The sequence below is a fragment of the Nicotiana tabacum genome, chromosome 16 (genome assembly GCF_000715075.1).
Source record: "Nicotiana tabacum cultivar K326 chromosome 16, ASM71507v2, whole genome shotgun sequence".
Classification (NCBI taxonomy): Eukaryota; Viridiplantae; Streptophyta; class Magnoliopsida; order Solanales; family Solanaceae; genus Nicotiana; species Nicotiana tabacum.
This window is the reverse complement of record NC_134095.1, coordinates 157,616,842-157,635,594: the sequence shown is the minus strand read 5'-3', so window position 1 is coordinate 157,635,594 and position 18,753 is coordinate 157,616,842.

The window sequence follows — 18,753 nt, the reverse complement described above, 5'->3', positions numbered from 1 at the left end:
CCATTGTTGGTTTTGCACAAGTTATTTACAACTATGGAACTAAGTGCATAACTGCACAAATAGTCGACCGAATTTATTATTTGCTTTTTTTAGCTAATACGTATAGTTTATACATGATCAAATAATAATACGTAAATTATTGCGTCTTAATTTCAGAATAAGAATATGTGATTTCGTATCCTTTGAAATAGTTTGTTTTCGAAAAGTGAATTACTTTATATTTGCTTTTGGTCTAAAACCAGTAAAAGTGACTTTCAGTTGACTAGAAATTTTAAGATGAGGAGGAGCAGCAGTTTTATGCTTTGCGCGTACGTACTAGAAGTTCGACGGAAGCATGCAGCTGGAAATTACTAATCGTGCTTTCAGTTTATTTTTCTCGTTTTCAAACAATATTTTAGTTTAACTCAAATTTATTTTTCTAATATCAATGTGAACCTTTTTTATACAACTAATTATATACTATACAATTTATTTAGAACTTTCACACATTGTTTTTATCTTGTTATATACAACTACAATATCATACCACTTAAATACAATTTTTATACAATATGTCTTTTGTATATTTTGTATATGATTTATACATAGTAAAAACAAACTTCATACAATTAATTATATATTATACAACTTATCTACAACTTTCATACATTATTTCTATCCAGTTATATATAACTACAATATCATACCATGTAAATACAATTTTTATACAATATGTCTTTTGTATATTTTGTGTCTGATTTAAACATAGTAAAAATAAATTTCATACAACTAATTATATATTATATAACTTATCTACAATTTTCATAAATTATTTCTACTTAGTTCTATACAACTACAATATTATACAACATAAATATAATTTTTATACAATATTGTTCAACTTTCATACAATAGTTAAATAAAAAATATATATATAAACAATAGAATACAATTTTTTTTACAATTTCGTAAGTATAATATATGTCATGTCTTCTTCTTTTTCTTCTTCGTTGTCGTCGAGTTTCAATATGAAATTCAGCCAAAATCAAGTCTAATCTTCACCAAAACACCCTCAAAATTGAGATATAAACTCCAAACCATATTCCTAATTGTTTGTAACAACATCAAATCCAAACAAATAATGGTTTTTGAAAACCCAAATTCGAATTTAAAGCTTCAAAGCTTTTTAATGGCTGTCAATGGTGGAATTGCTGCTCTCTTTTCTTTTGCTTTACATTACTGAAATTAGGGATTGAGAGATAGAGAGAGACATAGAGAATATATATATATATATATATATATATATATATATATATATATATATATATATATATATATATATATATATATATATATATATATATATATATATATATGAGAGAGAGAGAGAGAGAGAGAGAGAGAGAGAGAGAGAGAGAGAGAGAGAGAGAGAGAGAGAGAGAGAGAGAGAGAGAGAGCTAACAATGAGGGAGAGAGAATAAGGATGTGAAATAATTGATTCCTAATATAAAGAGATACTCATTTAATTCCTAAAGTGTATATAATTGGTAAATTTGTATATAGGATGTAATTAAATTGAAACTTGAGTAGGGAGGATAATAAAGTTTCCAATAGTGTATAGGTATGTAAAAATTTCATTATAAAATTCTAAATCTGTTCACCAACTATTACCAATAATCCGATACCAATAAGTCGATACACCATTTTTGCTGTTCGTTTAACAGTTACCGTTCGAATTTGAACAACCCTAATTCGAATTATAAAATCAGTAACTAATACTTGCATTAGGGTGAACTGTCTTTATTAAATCTCATTGGGGTGCGATCGTTTCCGGACCCAAGAGAAAATATGTTCCGTTTAATTTAATGGATAAGAAAAGCTTATTAAACAAGTGAACCTACGACAAGTGGATATATTCAATCAATCACTTTTAAAAAGGACAACAAAGACAGATAAAACTGCCTCTTTTGTCTTTTGCATCAAGAGACTGAAGTCTTACTCTAATAGCAGAAGCTGAGTCTCAAGCAACATAGGAATGCATATCCATATAATAATTGAGGCTTAGAAATGCATCATATTCCATTATATGTCACCTTCCATTTCTTTTTATTTTCTTTTTCTTCTTGTACTTATGTCTTTTTCTTTTTGTCCTTATAATAATTAGTTTGGTAAATTAAAGAACCATTATCTCTTGGATTAACAACATAAATAATTAAAAGCGTTATCAACACAAGAATTTAAAACTCCAAATAAGGGATTCCCTTATATCTTGTAATGCCTTTATTTCTATGCCATTTAACCTACTTTAATGTTTAAATGTTCGGGCTTTAACTCTTCTATCTTGTGGTATGGTATGATTAAATAAGGTTTCATGGGTGTGTCGGACAAAGGTGAGCCTTAGAGCAACAATAAAGTTATCTGCATCTGACCTATAGGTCACGATTTCGAGTCATGGAAGCAGTCATTAATGTTTGCATTAGGGTAAATTGTCTACATCAGGGGGGAGCTAGCCCATCAGCTGCGGGTTCGGCCGAACCCAGTAGCTTTGATACAAACCACGTATTTATCTTATGAAATTCATTGAAAATGTACTAATTATTAATGTAGAATCCAATAACTTAAAAAGTTTAGAACTCCAAACGCATAACCTTCAAATCCTGGCTCTGCCTCGAATCTACATTACATCCCTTGAGATGCGGCCCTTCCTCGGACAAATGGCAATTTAGAGATTTTTGAAGTTTTACTTGGAAAAGAATTTAACTTATGTAAACTGCTAGCATAACGAATTTTACATTAATAGTGTAATTTAATAACTTACTATAATAAGTTGTATGACTTAACTATTAAGTGAATAAATTTTACTTATTATAAATAATTATTTACAAATATTTTTTAGGTGACATAATAATAATTATGCACAAATCTATACTCTACTTATGTTTGAATACATTGAATCTTTAACACTTGAATAAGTATATTCCAATCTCATGTTTTGAGGTCCTTTTCACTTGTTGCAAAAGGAAACATCTACAATCACACATTTTTTATGACGAAACACTTGATATTCAATTATTCGTTTTATGGCATCAACGTATAACCGCTATTTTGTGCCATGTGCATAAGAAGACAAAGCTTGATTAGAGTCTAAGCAATTATAAAATGAAATTATATGCGCAAATGGATAAGAAACCATAGTATAAACATTTCTGATTAATTTATAGTTACTAGTAATATTTCTCTTTCAAGAGTGTCATTCACTACCCAGTACATAAAGTATCCTGCGTTCACTGCAGCGTTCGAAAAAAGGCCGTACCTTTAGGAGTATGATCAGAGGCGGATTCAAGATTTATATTTTGTGGGTTCAATTTTTAAGATATTAGCATTGAACCCATTATATTTTTAAAGTTATGGGTTCATATCTACTATTTTTATAATTTTAAGGAATTTTTACATATAAATTTTTGTTCCGCGTGGAAAGTTATGGGTTCAATCGAACCCGTAGTCAACCTTGTACATCCGCCTCTGGGTATGACGTAGACAACTTATCTTAATGTAAGTATTAGTGGTTCTTTCTACGGCTCAAATCGTTACTTATAAGTTACACAAAAATAACTTTATCGTTGATCTATGGCTCGTGTACTCACTTCTTGTCATGGCCATGTGTCTTTACTCTTTCAAATGGACGGCTTGTAGGGCTTCAAAAAGCATATTATATAAATACTCTGAGGTTATACTTGACAAGATACACTACTCTCACGGATTCCTTGAATCTCCATTATTGATGGGCAATCAAGAACCTTTTTTTAAATATAATATAATATAATATACTTAAAGTATTTAAGGGTGGGTAAAAATTACGAGGACTCAGGTTAAGGTAATTTTCTTATATATTCAAGTTTTGTGAATAGAGTTATCTGGTATCTGTTGTTGGTAGGAAATGACAGGTATCTTGGTGGAATAAATCGAAGTGCGTGCAAGCTAAGTCAGACACTACGATTATAAAATATAAAATAATACACATATTTTTTTAGTAAGCTAAAGGGAATAAAACCTAGGAAATGAGTTGTGTAGCATGGAGTGCGAAAATTGAGTCAACTTACATAATTGGCATTTGGTGGCATGTGTCACAATATTACTAAAAATAGCAAATGGTAGAAATTTATGAAGATTATATGGCGAAATACTATGGGCTATATTGAAAATCAGTGGTCTTGGAATTGCCAATTGAAAATAAATAATTGCCTTAAATGAAACCGAAGGTGTCCTTTTTGTTAAAATTTTATATCTTTTGTGCAACAAAATCACCATAATAAGAAATTATGTTAAAACTGATTTTACGAGAATGATTATCTAGTAAAATCAATATGTTGTGATCACAAAAAGACATCGAACTTTATTAAAACCATAAACTAGAAGATGTTAGAATTCTATCACCACTTCATCTAAAGGTTAAATTGTTAGACACTATACATTTTTAGTTATTCACCTAAATTATATTTTTAACATGCCTTTTCATGTAAAAGCTTGAGTCTTTTATATTTTTTAAATATGTGAAAATTCTTTTAATACTATGTATAATTGAGATTTGAACTCAAAACTTCTGCATATTTATATTAAGGTGTGATCACTTCATTTAAAAACTCAAAATGGTATTGGGTCGGACCATCCATTTTATTGTGTTTTCAGTGGTCGGGACTCCATGTTATATTTTCCATATTTCAAATATTCACTCATGAAAAAATAAGATTGTTATCTCCTTATATAATTTTGAATAAATAGTCACTTCATGAGCTAACTATTGGATTAGAGTGGCGCAAATTTCTGTTTTCATAATCAAATATGAGGGAGAGCATTAAATTTTTGGAAAGAGCATCACGATATTTCATATTTGGGTTCAGTGGTTGTTGAGATGGATTTAGGATTGAAATTTTATCGATTCGAGTTTGAGATTTTATCACAACTCACTTGATTTATTAAATTCAAAATTAATTATGTGTACTTATTTAATTAGATTCTTAATGTACGTAGCTATTGAATTTTGGATGAGCCTATCACTTAAACCTCTCCATTTGCGCCTATGTGGTTGAGATTTCAAGCTTATCAAATTGCAATTATTGTCTGCTCATATGACAGGCAAATAGCGATGCCTTGTTAAGCTCATGAGAGAAAGAAACGTATAAAATTCAAGATTTCATGACTATATATTCATTCTTCCCACATTTTACACATTTGTTGGGGAAGTGGGAGGTGTTCATTTTCTTAAGGAGCACAAAGAATATACCAACTTTATTGTTTGGTTTACTTGTTTGAAATGAGACTTGATATTAGGGGTATCCTTTGGTTAATACGGTATGTCATTTAGATATTTTGATTCGGTATTTTTAGTATTCGATTTTTAATATGCAATATTAATACAATACCTAATTAAATTCGATACGATTCGGCTTTTCTCCTTTCACTTACGATGTATTCGTTCCGGTAACTTCGACTTATTCGACTTGAATATTAACTTGTGCATAGACTGTAATATTTTTAATTAAAGTACTCACAAATACAAATATGAAAACATTCTAAGTTTACGTGTACTGGTGATAAAATCTTTGTCCAAAACAAGCAAGTAATTAATAACTCGTAGAGAGAGAAAAGGCACATAAAAGAATAAATTTGTTCGTTGAGAATATCTTTTTTACTTACTTAAAGTTAATTGTTGAATTTAGAGAATACAACAAGAACTAATCCAACCGATACAACATCAATACACGAGTAAGAAACACCCTAAAATTATAAAAATATGATATTAGTAATTAAACTGCTTGACAACCTGAAGAGTAAGGGTCAGAACCTTTATTCAAATTTATAAATTGTTATATTCAAATTACAAATGTAGGCAAAATTATACTTATGTTCCGATGATAAAATTTAAAAAAAAAACAGAGAAGGAAATGGAACTGGCTTTGCGATATTTTCAAGTCCTAATTGAGCAAACACGATCCATGGTATTAAATATTAGCACAGCCAATAGTTTTTCTTCTTTATTTCTTAAAAAAAAATAGTAAAAGATATGTTAGAACAAAACCAAGTTGTCAATCAAGAACTAAAAAGGGAGCGTAAGGATAGAATTATAAAAAATCCCAAGATTCCTTAAGACCATTTTCATCAGTTTAATAGTAACAGAAACATATGTCCGATCCATCAATTATAATTAATTAATATAAAGGCCTCCGCTGGAGGAGTTGGGTCAGGGGACTAACAAAGAGCAAAGTTTTAATGTCACTACATAAAGGGAATTAAGTTTTATATGTCCACATGATTTTTTTTTATATTATCAGTATAGTTTAATCAATTATAACAAGTTTTTATTTTATATTTTAAGTTACTATATTAAACTCGATATGAAAAGTTTTATATAGTTAGCAAGTTAATTTTACGTGACGGTAGATAAATTTATAAACTGTCAATACACGGTGTATTCAACTCATTTTGAGTGGATGTTATCATTTTTAACCTCTTCCTTTTCATATATTACCACAAAGTAATAGCCGTCCTATAGTACCTCAGTTTGCAAGTGTGGGATTATCATTTGCCTTTCAAAAGTTAGCATTATTCCTTTAGGTGCCCTCCATTTTGTTGTTATCCAACTTATAAACAACACCTATCTTGTCTAATTGTACTAGAGAGTATCTTTGCCATTTGTAATCATATCTACTCCCTTGAGCCGAGGGAAACAACTTTTCTATTCTCACAAGGTAGGGATAAAGTCTTCATACACACAATCTTTCTCGGACTTTACTTTTAAGATTATACTGAATATGTTGTTGGCAATCTTATCTACTCCACGAGTTCTCTAATTTTAATATGTTCATTTTATCATTTTCTTCTTCATTTCGAAGGACAATTATTGTAATTAAGGTTAAATTTGGACATCGATATCAAAACTTCCAATAGTTATGTGCAATAAAGGCAAATTCAAGATTTGAATATTATGCGTTCAAGTTCGAGGCGCTACCTAATTCGTTTAAATTACTATATTTCAAGTTAATTTTTTAACATATATGTAAAGTCCGAGTCAAGTTATCTTTAAGATGAAGAAGATGCCCGAAGAATGGAGGTGGAGTACGATGACTCGCTTGTAGAAGAACAAGAGTAATATCCAATCTGTAATAACTATAGAGGTATCAAGCTGCTGAGTCATACTATGAAAGTTTGAGAGAAGGTGGTGGAAGTTAGGGTGAGGAGGAGTGTGTCTATTTTCGAGAATAAGTTTGGATTCATGCCAGGACGATCGACTACGGAAGCCATTCATCTGCTGAGGATATTGGTAGAACAATATAGGGAGAGAAAGAAAGACTTACACATGTGTTTATAGACATAGAAAAAACGTACGATAAAGTCTCGGGGAAGGTTCTGTGGAGATGTTTGAAACTAGCGGCGTTCCAGTAGCATACACTAGGGTAATCAAGGACATGTATGATGGCGCTAATACTCGGGTGAGGAAAATGTGAGATGACTCGGATCATTTTTCAGTAGTGATGGGGTTGCACCAGGGATGCCCTTAGCTCGTTCCTATTTACTGTAGCGTTGGATGTGCTGGCACGACACATTTAAAGGGAGGCTCCATGGTACATGTTATTTGCCGATGACATAGTACTGATTGATGAGACGAGAGTCGAGGTTAACGCGAGGCTGGAGGTTTGGAGACAGTCCCTAGATTCTAAAGGTTTCAAGTTGAGCAGGACCAAAACAGAATAGTTGGAGTATAAATTCAGTGACAAGACTCATGAGCGGACGTGGATGTGAAGCTTGATACTCAAGTCATCCCGAGGAGCAATAGTTTCAAGTATCTTGGGTCTAGAATCCAAGGTAGCGGGGAGATTGATGATGAGGTCTCCCACCCTATTGGTGCGGGGTGGATGAAATGGAGGCTCGCATCTGGTATTTTATGTGATAAGAAGGTGCCACCAAGACTTAAGGGTAAGTTCTACAGACTGGTGGCTAGACCTACTATGTTGTATGGGGCTGACTGTTGGCCACCTAACGACTCCCATGTTCAGAGGATGAAAGTAGCAGAAATGAGGATGCTGAGATGGATGTGTGGGCATACAAGGAGAGATAAGATTAGGAACGAAGTTATTTGGGACAAAGTGGGAGTGGCCTCAGTGGAGGACAAGATGCGGGAGTTGAGGCTGAGATGGTTCGGGCACGTGCACAGGAGGAGTACGGATGCTCCTATTATGATGTATGGGAGGTTGGCCGTGGCGGGGCTGAGAAGGGGTAGAGGTAGGCCTAAAAAGTATTGAGGAGATGTGATTAGGCAGGACATGGTGCTACTTTAGCTCATAGAGGAAATGACCTAGGATAGAAGGGTGTGGAGGTCGAGGATTAGGGTAGTAGACTAGTAGATAGTCGAGAGTTCCCCGTTCTTTTTTAGTAGTATTAGTAGATCTTTTTTTTCATATTCTTTGACTTCTAGTATTTGCTTATTGTCTCATTCGCTCTGTGTATCGTATTTTTCAGTTTGTTACTAGTTGATGCTACTTTCTCTTTTTTTACTTGTTATTGTTGTTGTTGTTGCTTTTGTTATCTTTCCCCCCACCCCCTTTTCCTTATCATCCTTTCTCTCCCTATTCTTTCTTTCTTCTTCCTCTTTCTTCTTCGTCTTCTTTCCTTCTTTCTCTTTTCATCTTTTCTTGAGTCAAGGGTCCATGGGAAATAACTTTTCTATCTCGAGAGGTAGGGATAAGGTTTGCGTATATACCAACCTCCCCAAACTTCACTTATGAGATTATATCGGGTATATTGTTATTGTTGTAGTATGTAAAGTCCGAGTCAAAATATTGGATTCAGATGACACTATCACTCTACATCTGCCGATGATGTGCAACCCCTACACTAACTTTTACAATGCAAAATAGTTTTTATTTGTCTTGATTTGTAGATGGGTCTCCCTCACACACACAAACACTTTATGAATATTTTACTAATTAGAGAAAATTCAAAAAATTATATCTAACCAAAAGTTGGTTTAACTATATTAATTAGCTGCTGATTGAATGTCTTGCCTCAATCTCTATCACGACTGTGCTAATATAGGTATTCTTTTAATTATTTTACTTGAAGTGCGTATTCAAGGATATATATTATGATATAATATTAGCATTATTTAGTGGACGAACGTCATAGTTCTCATATTAATTAAGAGGAGAATTAGTTCCTTAACTCATAAAATAAGAAAATAATTCACACGTACACCAACAATCAAGAATGTAGTCAATATATCGAGCTACGTCAAACGGGAAAGGTATTTACTGCAAAAAATTTTAATAGGCAATAATAATTATTTAATAATGTAGAAACTGAGGAGTGTTTGACTCAAAAGATATTGAAACTTTTTTGAACAAATTAATTAAAGATGAATGAGTAAATCTTAGTCAGACATAATAAATTCCAGATCAAAGAACTAACAGTATGGATCATACGTAGGATGAAGAGAATGTAAATGATCTTATTGAGATTTAAAGTTGTCCTCCCATCAATCGATGAGGAGATTGCTTTAAATATTTTTCTAGAGATTCGTTCCTCTCTCTCAAGAATAATAGAAGAGAGCAATTTTGGTTTTCTTCGAGAGATAGGCGGAGCAGCCCCCTTTTTGAAAGCCTTCCCTTGCTATATATAGTCATGGCACCCTTGCCTTTTGTTTGGCTCGACGTCCTCTTGCCTCCAATGGGTCTTAGTCGTGATTTTAGGCGCCGTTCTTGCCGACTCGTCGGATGCCGCGAAAGGGACATGAAGCGGGTTATACTATCTTTCACTGCTCGGTCACTTAGGCGGGACATTTGTCAGCTCCGTCGTGATGGTCAGATTTTGACCAATACAGTTAGTCCCTCCATCTATCGGGGTCGTCCTTCGTCGGGCTCGGTAGACGGATCATGATTGTTGCGAATTCGAGAAAAATCTGACTTTCGACTCTTTGTTCCTTAGTTACATTTCTTGGGTTTCTGGCGGAGTGGAGGCGTTCTTTCGATTCCCATAGACTGTTGCGGCAATTTCGGAACCGAAACGTCGCTTGGTATTAAAGAGTTGTTTCGTGACTGCCATCATTATTACACACGTTCCTGTGGGACTAAAATGTTTCGTGCCCTATCAAACTCGATTAGCGACTTTTAGGTTTCGTGCTCAGGGGATTTATGTCTCTTATAAATAGGAGGAGCTTATCATTCGATTAACACACTTCTGTGCCATTTATTTGGGAGAACCCTGCAGATATACTTTCTTTCCGATACTCCAACTTCCTGTTTGCCCCCTTGTTCACTGAAAATTCTCATCCCTTCTTTTTGTTATTTCTTTGGCTTATTTTCTGATAAAAATGGCTGGTGATTCTTCTCGTGACAATCTCCCTGTCGCTAGTCCGGTGCCGTAAAGTGTTGCTCAGGTCACCGGAGGGGCAGATGCGGTGGAGGATGAGGAGGCCCCATCAGTGATTAAGATCCTGCCTCGCACTAGGAGAGAGCCGACTGACTTAATACTCCCGCCGGGGTCGAACCAGAACCTGTTCACTCCGTTAAGATGGAGAGGGATATTACAGAGTTGAAAGAAAGGTAGGGAATCCCTGGTTACGTTGATATGCGGCCAGCAGTGGGGAAAGACATAGTTCATTTCGACCACCCCGGGTACTGTGTGTTCTACGCCTACCCCTTCATTGTAGGGTACACACTTCCTCTTCCTCTGTTTATGGTGGATTTTTGCCATTTTTACAAAGTGTGCCCCGCCCAACTTTCGCCGTATTTGTACAAGTTATTCCTTATGCTTCTCAAGTACGGGGAACTCGCCGGTCACGAGGTCACTTTGGACCATATGCTCAACATCTTTGCTCCTCAACTTATTCGCGGTTCGATGATTCACATGCGTCCTCGGGGGTCGAGGAGTTTGGTGGTGAAGATGGACGACATGACCAACCGTCGTTTATATGAGAATTACTTTTATATGCGGACTGAGCACATTGTGGCGGACCCAACGGGATTTCCTGAGAAGTGGAACTTTGCGCGTAAGTTTGTATTCTTAGTCAGTGAAATGCTCGACCGTTTTCTGTTGGTACTAAACTTTATCACGTCTTTGAAGCTGAGAGATTGCCCCCTCCGCCTGTCGAAGGTATCCATGAATGGGTGGGTACCATACTTCCCCATATAGTGGGGATTCGTACATGGTCGACCTTTCATAAAAGGTTCGAACGCAAGCCCCTTATAGGTGAGATGACGTCTCTGTCTACTATTCTCTCTTTTTGCTTAGCTTCTTATGTGTCGTTTGTCGAGGTCAGGGAGAGTACGGAGAGCAAGGGCCCCTCCATTAGCTTTTCGTTAGCCGGCTGCATCCGCTCACCCTATCGTGGTACCCATTGCCCGACCTTCATCGAGGTCTGCTTCAGTTGAGTCTGCGACCTTGGTTACTCCTGCGAGGGCCGCTTCTAGGACGAGGTCCCGACCGATATCGTTCGCCCAACGGGTGAATCACCGTCTACTAGGGAAGATGAGGGGTCATCGAAGAGACAGAGAGTGGAGTTTGAGACTGCACCCCCAATAGTAATTCATCTAGACAATTCTCCCCCAACGGGCTCTGGAGAGGGTGTTGTCGTGGCTCCCCCCGTAGGGACGGAACATACCGTCGGAATTGTCGGTATCTATGATCGATAATCAGAAATTCCCTCCATTGCCTTGGCTCAATCAAAAATCCCAACTATTGTTGGTGACCAACAACCTATCATGGTGGAGAATCAGACTTCTAGGGCCGCCGTTATGATTTCGGACATACACTCATCTTGTGCAGTGGGTCGTGCTTCCTCTTCAGCAGCAGAAAGAGGAAAATGCATGGTGGTCGACGATTACGAATCTGAGTTGGACCTGGACCCCGTTGATGTCAGGATGTTTGAAGAGGGCCTTACTCATTCGGTGGTTCATGCGGGGAGCTTGGCCCATATTCTTCAGATCCCTTCTGGTGTCAATCTCTTGGGGGAAGGGGAGGATCTGGTGTTATAGTTCAGCCTGCTATGCTCCGAAGCCGAAAATGAGGCCCTTCGATCTGTTCCTAATGTTGATTTGATGGACGAGGTGACTGTTATGGGCTTAAGGGTACGTTGCATTTTACTTCCGTTCTCTTCCTTCGCGCTTCTCGAAAATACTAGCCTAAACCCGACTTTACATTTTTCAGACGTATATGGTAGAAGTGGAAAGCATTCACAGGGCCAACATCTAGGCCAAGATTTTCTTGAAGATGTTGGAGAAGTATCGTCGATACCGCAACAGGTGTCGCGAGATGCATGAGCGGCTGAGGACAAACCCCAGTAATCGGGCTCTTGGTGAGGAGTTGGAGAAAAGGGACCAGGAGTTGATGCAAACTATCCGCAGAGAGAGTGCGCTCGAGGAACAACATCGAATTAAGGACGAAGAGCTCGAGTTGGGTAAGGGAGTCACCGCTGAATGTGAGCATCTGTAGGGTAAGTTGAGGTCGATGCAGTCGGAGATGGATCAGAACTTGATCAAGGTCGAGGCGATGATCGTGGAGTGGATGAGAAATTGACCGCTCTAGAGAACAAAGTCGCTAGGTTGGAGAGCATCGAGAGTGCCTGATCAGAGGCTTCGGCGAAGGCGGCGGCCCTGGAGAACACCATCCGCGTCCTCTAATCCGAACATGAGTCAGAGAGAGCGACAACTACCCTCATGGAGGCAAGACTCGAGGAGCGCATCAGCGAGATCAATCAAGAAACATCGGTTCTGGGAGATCGGATCGCAACACTAGAGGCAAAAAATGAGCAATTATTAGCTCAGGTTGAGTCTTCCTCCACTGTCGTTCCCCGCCATATGCATGAGCTCTGGGTCTATGCCGAAGCCCAGCGGGATATATATAAGAGTTTGTGGGAGGCGGGTACTGTAAAAGAGGCTGCCTATGAAGAAGCGCGAGTGAAAGCGCGGGAGGCTCGCATCAATTGTGGGTATGATACGGCGACGCCAAAAGCTAATGGGGGTGTGGATGATGGCAATGGAGAGCTTCTTGGAGATGGTGATGGTGGTGGCGGTGATGACGCCGAATGAAGAATGTAGTTCTTGCCTGTTCTTACTTTCAGTTGTTTGTCGTTTGTTGTTGTTTCTTCCCCCTCCCTCTTTTTTTTTAAATTCTTCTTCCTTCTTCCCCCATTTTTTTTATCGTTAGCTTGGGCCATATGTAAGCGGCGATAGTCTGCATAATGACTTTGCATAAAGGAGAGTCTTTTCTTCGTTATTTGCCTTGTACTTACCTTTATTCCATCACTTCATGGCTTTTGAAGTGAGATGAATGCCTGTATGGCAAGTCCCTGTCATTCTTTCTAATGGCTTTTGGACTTAGAAGCGTTTCGACCTAATAAAAATAGTGCCTCATCATTGTTTGATCGAGGTCGAAATTTTCTCTTATTGGAGGAGGCCGTTGGCCTTAAAGGGTGTTATTTCGAACGTATCAAAATAGTAACCCGTCGTCGTTCGATCGAGGTCGAACTTTTCTTCTTTTGGCGAAGGCCCCTGGCCTTAGAGGGTGTTATTTCGAACTTGTCAAAATATTAACCCGTCATCGATCGATCAAGGTCGAACTTTTCTTCTTTTTTTTAGCGAAGGCCCTTGGCCTTAAAGGGTGTTATTTTAAACTTATCGAAATAGTAACCCGTCATCGTTCGATCGAGGTCGAACTCTTTTTTTTTGGTGAAGGCCCTTGGCCTTAAAGGGAGCTATTTTGAACTTATCAAAATAGTAACCCGTCGTCGTTCGATCGAGGTCGAACTTTTCTTCTTTTTGGCGAAGGCCCTTGGCCTTAAAGGGTGTTATTTCGAATGTATCGAAATAGTAACCTGTCATCGTTCGATCGAGGTCGAACTCTTCTTCTTTTTGGCAAAGGTCCTTGGCCTTAAAGGGTGTTATTTCAAACTTTTCGAAATAGTAACCCGTCATCGTTCAATCGAGGTCAAACTCTTCTTCTTTTTGGCGAAGGCCCTTGGCCTTAAAGGGTGTTATTTCAAACTTATCGAAATAGTAACCCATCGATAGAGGTCAAACTCTTCTTCTTTTTGGCGAAGGCCCTTGGCCTTTAAGGGTGTTATTTTGAACTTATCAAAATAGTAACCTGTCGTCATCGATCGAGGTCGAACTCTTATTCTTTTTGGCGAAGGACCTTGGCCTTAAAGGGTGTCATTTCGAACTTATCGAAATAGTAACCCGTCGTCATTCGATCGAGGTAGAACTCTTCCTCTTTTTGGAGAAGTCCCTTGACCTTAAATGGTGCTATTTCGAACTTATCGAAATAGTAACTCGTCATCGTTCGATCGAGGTCGAACTATTCTTCTTTTTGGCGAAGGCCCTTGGCTCTAAAGGGTGTTATTTTGAACTTATTGAAATAGTAACTCGTCATCGTTCAGTTAAGGTCGAACTCTTCTTCTTTTTGACGAAGGCCCTTGGCCTTAAAGGGTGTTATTTCAAACTTATCGAAATAGTAATCCATCGTCGTTCGATCGAGGTTGAACTCTTCTTCTTTTTGGCGAAGGCCCTTGGCCTTATAGGGTGTTATTTTGTACTTATCGAAATAGTAACCCGTCGTCGTTCGATTGAGGCCGAACTCTTCTTCTTTTTGGCGAAGGCCCTTGGCCTTGAAGGGTTTTATGTCAAACTTATCAAAATAGTAACCCATTATCGTTCGATCAAGGTCGAACTCTTCTTCTTTTTGGCGAAGGCCCTTGGCTTTAAAGGGTGTAATCTGGAACTTATCAAAATAGTAACCTGTCGTTGTTCAATCGAGGTCGAACTCTTCTACTTTTTAACGAAGTCCCTAGGCCTTAAAGGGTGTTATTTCAAACTTATCGAAATAGTAATCCGTCTTCGTTCGATCGAGGTCGAACTCTTCTTCTTTTTGGCGAAGGACCTTGGACTTATAGGGTGTTATTTTGAACTTATCAAAATAGTAACCCGTCGTCGTTCGATCGAGGCCGAACTCTTCTTCTTTTTGGCGAAGGCCCTTGGCCTTGAAGGGTGTTATTTCGAACTTATCGAAATAGTAACCCGTCATCGTTCGATCGAGGTCGAACTCTTCTTCTTTTTGGCGAAGGCCCTTGGCCTTAAAGGGTGTAATTTCGAACTTATCAAAATAGTAACCCATCGTCGTTCGATCGAGGTCGAACTATTCTACTTTTTAGCGAAGGCCCTTGGCCTTAAAAGGTGCTATTTCGAACTTATCGAAATAGTAAATCGTCATTGTTCGATCGAGGTCGAACTCTTCTTCTTTTTGGCGAAGGCCCTTGGCCTTAAAGAGTGTTATTTCAAACTTATCAAAATAGTAGCCCATCGTCGTTCGATCGAGGTCAAACTCTTCTTCTTTTTTGCGAAGGACCTTGGCCTTGAAGGGTGTTATTTCGAACTTATCGAAATAGTAACCCGTTGTCGTTCGATCGAGGTCGAACTCTTCTTCTTTTTGGTGAAGGACCTTGGCCTTGAAGGGTGTTATTTCGAACTTATCGAAATAGTAACTCATCGTCGTTCGATCGAGGTCGAACTCCTCTTCTTTTTGGCGAAGGCCCTTGGTCTTAAATGGTGTTATTTCGAACATATCAAAATAGTAACCAGTCGTCGTTCGATCAAGGTCGAACTCTTCTTCTTTTTGGCGAAGGCTCTTGACCTTAAAGAGTGTTATTTCGAACTTATCGAAATAGTGACCCGTCGTCGTTCGATCGATGTCGAACTCTTCTTCTTTTTGGCGAAGGCCCTTGGCCTTGAAGGGTATTATTTTGAACTTATCGAAATAGTAACCCGTCGTCGTTCGATCAAGGTCGAACTCTTTTTCTAGCGAAGTCCTTTGGCCTTAAAGGGTGTTGTGGACACGTGATTTTTGCCCTATATGAATTACTCTAGGTCGAACTCTTCTTCTTTTTGACGAAGGCCCTTGGTTTTAAAGGGTGTTATTTCGAACTTATCGAATTAGAAACCCGTCGTCATTCGATCGAGGTCGAACCCTTCTTCTTTTTGGCAAAGGACCTTGGCCTTGAAGGGTGTTACTTCGAACTTATCGAAATAGTAACCCATCGTCGTTCGATTGAGGTCGAATTCTTCTTCTTTTTGGCGAAGGCCCTTCCTTGGCCTTAAAGGGTGTTATTTCGAACTTATCGAAATAGTAACCCATTGTCGTTCGATCGAGGTCGAACTCTTCTTCTTTTTGGCGAAGGTCCTTAGCCTTAAAGGGTGTTATTTCGAACTTATCGAATTCTATCAAGGTCGAACTCTTCTTCTTTTTGGCGAAGGCCCTTGTCCTTAAAGGGTGTTATTTCGAACCTATCGAAATAGTAACCTGTCGTCGTTTGATCGAGGTCGAACTCTTCTTCTTTTTGGCGAAGGCCCTTGGCCTTAAAGGGTGTTATTTCGAACTTATCGAAATAGTATCCCGTCGTCCTTCGATCGAGGTCAGACACTTTTTCTTTTTGGCGAAGGCCCTTGGCCTTAAAGGGTGTTATTTCAAACTTATCAAAATAGTAACCCATCGTCAGTCCCAGGTTTTGGAGAGCCAAATATCTTCTGGGATAGTCCCAATCTGTTTGGCATTGCTCGCAACGGAGGGTACGATGTCAGAGAATGTGAAGCGTTGCTGTTTCGCTTAGGTTCTCTCTACACAAAAATTGTAGTTTCCTTGTTTGGATCTTGTCTTTCGGCTCGGAGGTATTGTCGGTGGGAGGTATCACAGTTGTTTTGCAGTAGTTTTTCGTCCTTTAATTGAAGTGTTTTTTTTTCTTCGCTTGCGTGGCCGTTATGTTCCTACTTAAGTAGAGACTAGGATGCGAGTTAGAATGAAACTTTCCTTGCCCTCATCCGGTGGTCCGATGGGGGAGAATTGATTGGTAATGTCGTTCGCCTTGTTTGGCGTATCGGTAGTTGATGGGGTGAAGGTTTCTAAGCTTGATTGTTTTACTCGGCTCTCCTCCCCCTACTTCGCTGCTCATTCATCTCGCGTGGGTTGGATTTTCTCTTCGCGCTCCTTTTGGTGAGCAATTGTATTTCTTGTCTTTGATCTGGGAGAAACTAGGAAATTTCACTAAGAAATCCCCACAGACGGCGTCAAATTGTTTGACTCAAAAGATATTGAAATCTTTTTGAACAAATCAATAAAAAATGAAGAGGTAAATCTTAGTCAGACATATTAAATTCCAGATCAAAGAACTAACAGTATGGATCATACGTAGGATGAAGAGAATGTAAATGATCTTATTGAGATTTAAAGTTGTCTCTCCCATCAATCGATGAGGAGATTGCTTTACATATTTTTCTAGATATTCATTCCTCTCTCTCAAGAATAATAGCAGAGAGCTATTTTGGTTTTCTTCGAGAGATAGGCGGAGCAGCCTCCTTTTTGAAAGCCTTCCCTTGCTATATATAGTCATGGCACCCTTGCCCTTTTTTTGGCTCGACGTCCTCTTGTCTCCAATGGGTCTTAGTCGTGATTTTAGGCGCCGTTCTTGCCGACTCGTCGGATGCCGCGAAAGGGCCATGAAGCGGGTTATACTATTTTCACTGGTCGATCACTTAGGCGGGACGTTGGTCAGCTCGATCGTGATGATCAGATTTTGACCAATACAAGGAGTAAACTGACCCTGAATCTTGCTTAAGTATGGAATTTGGGAATAGACTTTTTCTACCAACAACAGTAGCAAGCAAATCCCATGGTGCAAGTATAAACCTAGAAATAGAGGAAGTCCAAAATTCCGAAATTACTAATTTTTAATTAAAGGAAGTCCACTTTCTTGCCGTTAACATACAATCTATATCTGAGAAAAAAAGGATATTCTTTAATTTAAAGGAAGTCTACTTTCTTGCCAATAACATATAAAACTATACATAAGATGAAAAGATGACCTAACTGCTTACACTCTGAAGTCATTAAACCAATTGATTGTATAGAAAATAAACTTGGTGTTCATACCCTTAAATTTCTTTATTTAATATTTACAACAACAATATTTGTAAACGCAATGAAATCACATAACTCATGTATGATGAGGGTAGTGTGTATGTATATTTTTATCTCTATCCAGTAGTGATTTAAGTGTAATTAATTTATAGGGTAAGTGAACACATTATCTCTCCGCTAAACTAGATGTTTTATGTACATATTTTTTAAAATTGATCTAATATTATATGCTTTGTTTAGGTAGATACTACCCTCCCAGACTCCACTTATGAGATTATACTGGGTCTGTTGTTATTGTTGATGGTCTAATATTATATGCTGACACTCATGCTCCAAAAATGTTAAATGTGCACTTGGTTGAATGATGACTTATTTATCTAGAGAAATAGGGATCAATTCTCACTTAGAATTTTTTTTCCTCCTCTCTTTAATGGTATACCAATATTATAGAAATCTTAGATTCGCCTCTACCTCTTCCTATTAAAAGTGAAGATATTATTTCCGATAGACCCTTAACTCAAGAAAAGCATAATCGCAACAGTATTAACAGAATTATAATAGCGAAAAAGCCATAACAAAAAAATAGAAACAACAAAAAGACAGTAAGAAATCGAAATGAAAAATATCCGAATAATAGAAGTATATTTCATGATATAAAATGAATAGGGAGTACTTAGAATTTAAGGTCGATGAAAATTGAACTAACTTTTAAAATGATTCCACCAAGACATGCAGTACGCCTCGTGTCTTGTCCTTGTCGCGAGTCATGCCTCAACTATTTTTAATAAATATTCAATAAGCAGATTTGAAATACAAAAA